Genomic DNA, 7,203 nt, shown 5'->3' on the forward strand with positions numbered 1-7,203 from the left:
ATAGGATTAAGTATTATTGTTGTGTTTCATTTTGTATGTTTTGACTTCCAGAATAACTGGGTTATTCGAACCTCCACAGTCGGTCATACGTTGGAAGTAGGTATGAAGGAAGACTGTCATGAATCTGTCTGTAGATTGTCTGAAGTGTTTAGACATAGCACACGTTTGCTGCAGAGTTCATGAGTGCTTTAATAAGATTAGAGTATTGGATCAAACCCACGCTCACTTGAATCACTTCATAATTTTTATCATGAGTAATTGTGAGACGATAACATTGTATATTCTTGAAACCGAGACGTGTGAGTTGTTATTTGTTGGTCGGTTGCGCATTGATAATAAGAAAACGCACCAGTAACTTGGTGTTATAAAACTTATTGTTGTGTGTGATTCGATCAGTAAATGCAAGCGAGCATTTGAGTCGAAGTTTATCCATTCCTTTTACCCAAAGTGGGATAAAAGCGATATCTGTGGGCCCCTCGATGATTTAATGATGACACCTAAGCGCTTGGCCAAGCCGGGACTAAGTTGATATGTTCAATTGTAGTCTGTTGCCAGTCGTCATAAATCGGAAGTCGGGAAACAGTATAGAGAGAATGATCGAAATTCATGTCTTGTGTCTATACGATATCTTGAGAATGGAGGAATATATAATCCCTTATCTAAAGGACACGCGTATCTGATAAGATCAGAGTTGACAACGGCTTTTGAAAGCTACGATTGCTGATCAGGTTCTGAAGTTATGCGAAATAGTTATTAGACTTATCCAAGTGGGAGACTGTTGGATTAGTGTCTAAGTCCATAACTATTTTGGTATGTAGTTGACCCGATTATGAGCATGGTCCTTTTGGGTTGCCTTCACCATAGCAATATGTAGGATGAATTAAGGAGAGAAAGGTTTAATTATGATTTATTAATATATTATGAGAATAATATATTAAAGGAGAAATCATATTGTTTAATTAATATTAGTCAAGAATTAATTAAGAATTAATTTTGTGGCTAAAAGAGATTAATTAAACTTAGGGGACTAGAATTGTAATTATAGGATAATTGCAATTGGGTTATGGATCACCTTGGAATAATAGGTTGGGCGAATTCTATGGGGAAGCCCATTAGAAATCGTCCAAGGCATGTTCCAGAAGGGGTCCATGGGTTGCTTTGGGCTTAAGCAGTCAAATTAGGGTTTCCTTGTTAGATAACCCTAATTGCCTACCTATTTAAGGAGCCCCTAATCCCCAAAAACGTGGACAACTAATCCTTTAGGGTTTCCAGCCGTTTTTGGTGCCTCCTCTCTCCTCCCTCTTCATCCAAGTTGCTTAGTGGTGTTTGTGACTCCATTAGAGGTGCAACACTTGAGGCACTAAGCTTTCTGAAGCCAAGGATTGATTGTTATTGCTATATAACAATCAAAGGTAAGATCTATACCCTAGTTTATATGTTAATTTGATTAATTGTATGCTAGATCTAGGGTTTATAAGTCTTGGAAGTTTATTGCATGTTCAAAGTAGAAAAACTAGATCCAAGCTATTAGGGTTTGCATGTACACCATAGGATTGATGTTATACTCAAAACCCATCAGAAGCTGTATGCTAAGTTCTTAAAATGTGATTTTTGGATTCGAGAAGTCTAATTCTTGGGTCACGTGGTCAACCAAGAAGGGATAATGGTTGATCCAGCAAAGATTGAAGCTGTGATGAAGTGGGAACAACCGAAAAGTCCCACGGAGATCCGACGCTTTTTGGGATTAGCTGGATATTACAGAAGGTTTATCTAAGGCTTTTCTTCGATAGCTACTCCATTAACAGCTTTGACTCACAAAGGAGCTACTTATGCTTGGAGTGATAAGCACAAAGAAGCATTCGAGTTGCTAAAGAAGAAGCTATGTGAAGCACCGATTCTTTTCTACCCGATGGAGTTGAAGACTTCGCTGTCTATAGCGATGCGTCTGGTGTTGGGTTGGGTTGTGTTTAGACCCAAATAGAAAAGGTGATAGCATATGCGTCTCGACAGCTGAAGGAGCATGAAAAGAGCTACCCCACTCATGATTTGGAGTTGGCAGCGGTAGTATTTGCTCTAAAGATATGGAGGCATTACCTCTATGGCACGAGGTGCAAACTTTTCACTGATCATAAGAGTCTCCAATATCTCTTTAATCAGAAATAATTGAATATGAGGCAAAGACGCTGGCTAGAGTTACTTAAGGACTACGACTGTGAGATACTTTACCACCCCGGTAAATCTAATGTTGTCGCTGATGCTCTCAGTCAGAAAGTCAATATTGAAAGAAAAAGGCTAAGAGCGTTAAGAATTGAAGTTGTCTCGACAATTGTGGAGAGTATAAAGAAAGCTCAAGAGGAAGCTTCAGAAAAGAATGACCGAAAGGGGGGAACGTTTGGGCAAAATGTTAGTGTTCGGTACAAACAGTCACGGACTGAAGGTATTCCAAGATCGAATTTGGGTGCTGAAGTCAGGAGGGATAAGAGATCTTCTGAGGGAAGAAGCTCACAAAACCATGTACTCGATACATCCCGGTAGCACTAAAATGTATAGGGACCTAAAACCCTATTACTGGTGGCCGACGATGAAGCTCGATATTGCAAAGTATGTGGCCGAGTGTGTGACATGTGCTAGAGTTAAGGCACAACATCAGAAACCATATGGGAGTTTAGAACCTTTACCTGTACCTATGGGTAAATGGGAGGACATTTGTAACATCCCAATTTTCAAGTCCAAAAATTTCTTTTTAATTAACTGTCTCATAAAAACATTCATAAGAAAATACTGTGAAAACACATCATCTCATAAAACAATGTATCATGTCTAAAAACCCAAGTCATAAAATAATAACATATCAGAGTACAATCCCAGAAGACTCCATGCGGAAATCATGTGTGTGTGTGAGTTCCCCTTAGACGAAGAGGTACCTGAAACCCAAAACTAAAACTGTAAGCACAAAGCTTAGTGAGTTCCCCCGTTATACCACATACCATACAGACATATCGCATTCATACTGCCGGGCAATTCTGGGGTGCCCGACCTACCCAGTACGGCCATTCTGGGGTGCCGACCTACCCGTGTCAAGCCATTATGGGGTGCTGACCTACCCATGTCAAGCCATTCTGGGGTGCTGACCTACCCTTCGGTCCTATCAACCGAACCTTGGGGACTATTCCACCCCCTACTGCTACTATCACATATATCATAACGTAAACATACTGTCAGACGTTTCTGGGGTGTCCGACTTACCCTTCGGTCCTAACAACCGAACTTGAGGACTATTCCCTCCCTACTACCACTATCACATATAACATAACATTCCAGCATATAATCATATCATCACATACTGTCAGACATATCTGGGGTGTCTGGCCTACCCTCCGGTCCTAACAACCGGACTCTACTACTGTCACATATACATATCGTGCTAGCATATAACATATCAGGTGGTAGCAAACCTAGATGAATATCACAAAGACAATCATCCAATCATACAATTCCTACTGGTGGGCCGGCATTGTGGCCGTAGACCCACCGCTACTGGAAGGTAACTCACCTCGAACGAGTAGCTGCTGATAATCTGTGCGGAAATTCTCTATCTGCTGCTGCTCCGGAAATCCTCCGGCTATAATCCCCACAAAACACTTAATCAGAGTCTGATATCTATTCTTAGGGTAAAATGACCATTTTACCCCTGACCAAGTCCAAGTCAAAGTCAAAGTCAACTTCCAGTTGACCCGACTCGCCGAGTTGGGCCGCCAACTCGTCGAGTCTCTATCTCTTCAACTGTCCTCATCCACGACCCTACTCGTCGAGTTTAGCGACGACTCGACGAGTTCCTCTTCGATATGAACATCGAATGAACCTTTATCCGACTCGCCAAGTTGTATGAACAACTCGTCGAGTTCACCTTCATCTGATGAACACGTTCTGACCTTGACTCGCCGAGTTGTATGAACAACTCGTCGAGTTCATGTTCAATCATAAGGAGATTGCCTTGGACTCGCCGAGTCTGTTCTAGCACTCGTCGAGTCCCATTAACTCCAGGTCTAAGGCTAAGTCCAATACATTGGGTCACTCCTTCGGACCTTCTACAACCTTTCTAACACCCAAATGAGTTCTTTTGACCCTCAACAGACACGGGACTTTATGCCTTGGACACGTCGAGTCCCAAGAACGGACTTGCCGAGTCGATAACGTCCACACCCTAAATCCTCGATTTCTGATGTACAACCTTTGACCAAAAGATAGATCTAAGCCCCTAAGCTCGATCTAGCACGTAAAGTTTCGAACTTTACGTGCATGCATGGGACTTTTGAGCCTAAAAGGCTCTAAAATGGCTCTTATGTTGCATGGGGCCTTCCTTGAGTGCAAAAGCAACCCAAATCTGCCTTGTGATCCCTCCCAAGACTTAGATCTGAAGTCTTGACCCCCAACCATGTTTACAATCATGGTTGGCTACCTCATATGGCTTAAAAAGCCCTAATTCTTCCCCAAAAAGGGATCTAACAAACAAGCAAGCAAGGTACAGACTTTATACCTTTCAAAGACTGCAAATAATAAACCAAACTCGAATCCTTCAGTCTCCTCTTGATCCTTCTATGTTCTTCCTCCTTCCTTGAGGTCAAAACCTACAAAAAATCACTCAAAAGCCTTAGATCTTGCACCAAAACACTTAGGGTTTGCTATGGAGGGTTTCTGGGAGCATAAAGGGGCGATGAAGGCTGTATAAGGTTGTTTAAATAGGGTGCAAACCCTCAGATTAGGGTTTTGTACAGTCAGAGCCTACTCGTCGAGTCCGGGATCCGACTCGACGAGTCCATCACTTAAATCCCGCGTCTCATCCCGCTTCTACTCGGCGAGTTAGGCCTTCAACTCGCCGAGTCCCAGGCCAAAAATGCAAAATTACTTAAATAAAATACATACCAGGAACCAGGTGCTACAAATCTCCCCCACTTATTTTAGACTTCGTCCTCGAAGTCTGCTGCTCGTTCCTGGAAAAGCTCTGGGTAATGCTCCATCATCTCATCCACCGGCTCCCAGGTCCATTCCGAGCCCTTCCGGTGCTGCCATTGCACCTTCACTAGCTCCACCCTCTTGTTCCTCAGATCCTTCGACTTTCGGTCGAGAATCGCTACAGGCCGCTCAATGTAATTCAGGCTGTCATCGACCTGAATATCCTCTAATGATACCACTGCCGAGTCATCCACCAAACATTTTCGTAACTGGGAGACGTGAAAAGTGCTATTATCTGACTGAGTTCGGCTGGCAGATCCAACCTATATGCCACCTTGCCCACCCGGGCTATAACCCTGAAGGGTCCAATATACCTGGGACCCAACTTGCCCCGTTTCCTGAATCGGATGACGCCTTTCCATGGCGACACCTTCAGGAGAACCATATCCCCGACCTGAAACTCCATGTCCGATCGGCGCTTGTCGGCATAACTTTTCTGCCGACTCTGAGCAGTCTGAAGTCTGCTTCGAACCTGCTGAATCCTCTCTGTCGTCTTGAGCACCACTTCGGTGCTCCCCATGACCCTGTGGCCAACCTCACCCCAACATATCGGGGTTCTGCACTTCCTCCCGTATAACATCTCGAAGGGAGGACGGTCGATACTCGCATGATAGCTATTATTATACGAGAACTCCGCCAACGGAAGGTAGGTATCCCAGCTACCTCCAAAGTCTAAAACACATGCCCGCAGCATATCCTCTAGCGTCTGGATGGTCCGCTCGCTCTGACCATCCGTTTGCGGGTGAAAGGCGGTGCTAAAATGCAGACGAGTACCCAGCTCGTCATTGAACTTCTTCCAAAACCTGGAAGTGAACCGCACATCCCTGTCGGAAATCACTGAAACTGGCACTCCGTGCCGAGCTACCACCTCTCGGATATAGATGTCGGCCAACTTTTCGGCCGAAATGCTCTCCTAGATCGGTATGAAATGGGCACTCTTGGTCAACCGATCCACGATTACCCAAATCGAATCCACTCCCCGTGCAGTCTTGGGAAGCTTGGTAATGAAATCCATGGTAATATCTTCCCATTTCCACAAAGGGAATATCTAACGGCTGCATCTTGCCGTGTGGCCTCTGGTGCTCGGCCTTGACCTTCCTGCAATTCAAGCACCGCTCCACATACCATGCTACATCCCGCTTCATGCAGGGCCACCAATAATCAGGACGAAGATCTCTATACATCTTCGTCGCTTCGGAATGGATAGAAAATCTGGATTTGTGTGCCTCCTCCATCAGGATCTGGCGCACGCCTCCATGATAAGGGACCCACACCCTACGGTGAAGAGTCAATAACCCTCGGCTATCATAGTCGAAGGAGGAAACCTGGCCCACTATACGCTCGCTCTTCCGATATTCCTCCTTCATAGCCTCCTGTTGAGCCTCCCGGATCCGCTCCAACAGTGGAGTCACCACTGTCATCCTCAGACAGATGTCCCTGATTGGCGCTGCCTTGCGGCTAAGCGCATCGGCCACGACATTGGCCTTCCCCGGGTGGTAGAGGATCTCGCAATCATAATCCTTCACCACATCCAGCCACCGACGCTGCCTCATATTCAGGTTCGGCTGATCCATGAGGTACCTCAAACTCTTGTGGTCCGTGTAAATGGTACAACGAACACCATAGAGGTAATGACACCAAATCTTGAGGGCAAAAACAACAGCCCCCAGCTCCAAATCGTGCGTCGGGTAATTCGCCTCGTGAGGCTTCAACTGCCTCGAAGCGTATGCAATAACATGCCCTCTCTGCATCAGTACCGCGCCCAAACTTGAGATGGACGCATCACAATATACCACAAAATCCTCCATGCCCTCTGGTAGGGCTAAGATTGGCACCTCACACAATCTCTGTCTCAGTGTCTCGAATGCGGCATGCTACTCAGGCCCCCAGCGAAAGACCACGGCTTTCCTCGTCAGCCTGGTCAGGGGCACGACTATCTTGGAGAAGTCCTGAATGAATCTCCGATAGTAGCCTGCCAATCCCAGAAAGCTCCGAATCTCAGATGGAGACCTCGGAACTTCCCACCTCATCACGGCCTCAACCTTGGCCGCGTCCACTGATATTCCATTATGGTTGACAAGGTGCCCGAGAAACTGCACCTCGCGCAACCAGAACTCACACTTGGAGAACTTAGCATACAAGCTCTCCCTTCTCAAAGTCTCCAGAACCTCTCGCAGATGCTCCTCATGC

Source organism: Lactuca virosa, chromosome 6, assembly GCF_052849685.1.
Source record: "Lactuca virosa cultivar CGN04683 chromosome 6, Lactuca_virosa_CGN04683_v6, whole genome shotgun sequence".
Classification (NCBI taxonomy): domain Eukaryota; kingdom Viridiplantae; phylum Streptophyta; class Magnoliopsida; order Asterales; family Asteraceae; genus Lactuca; species Lactuca virosa.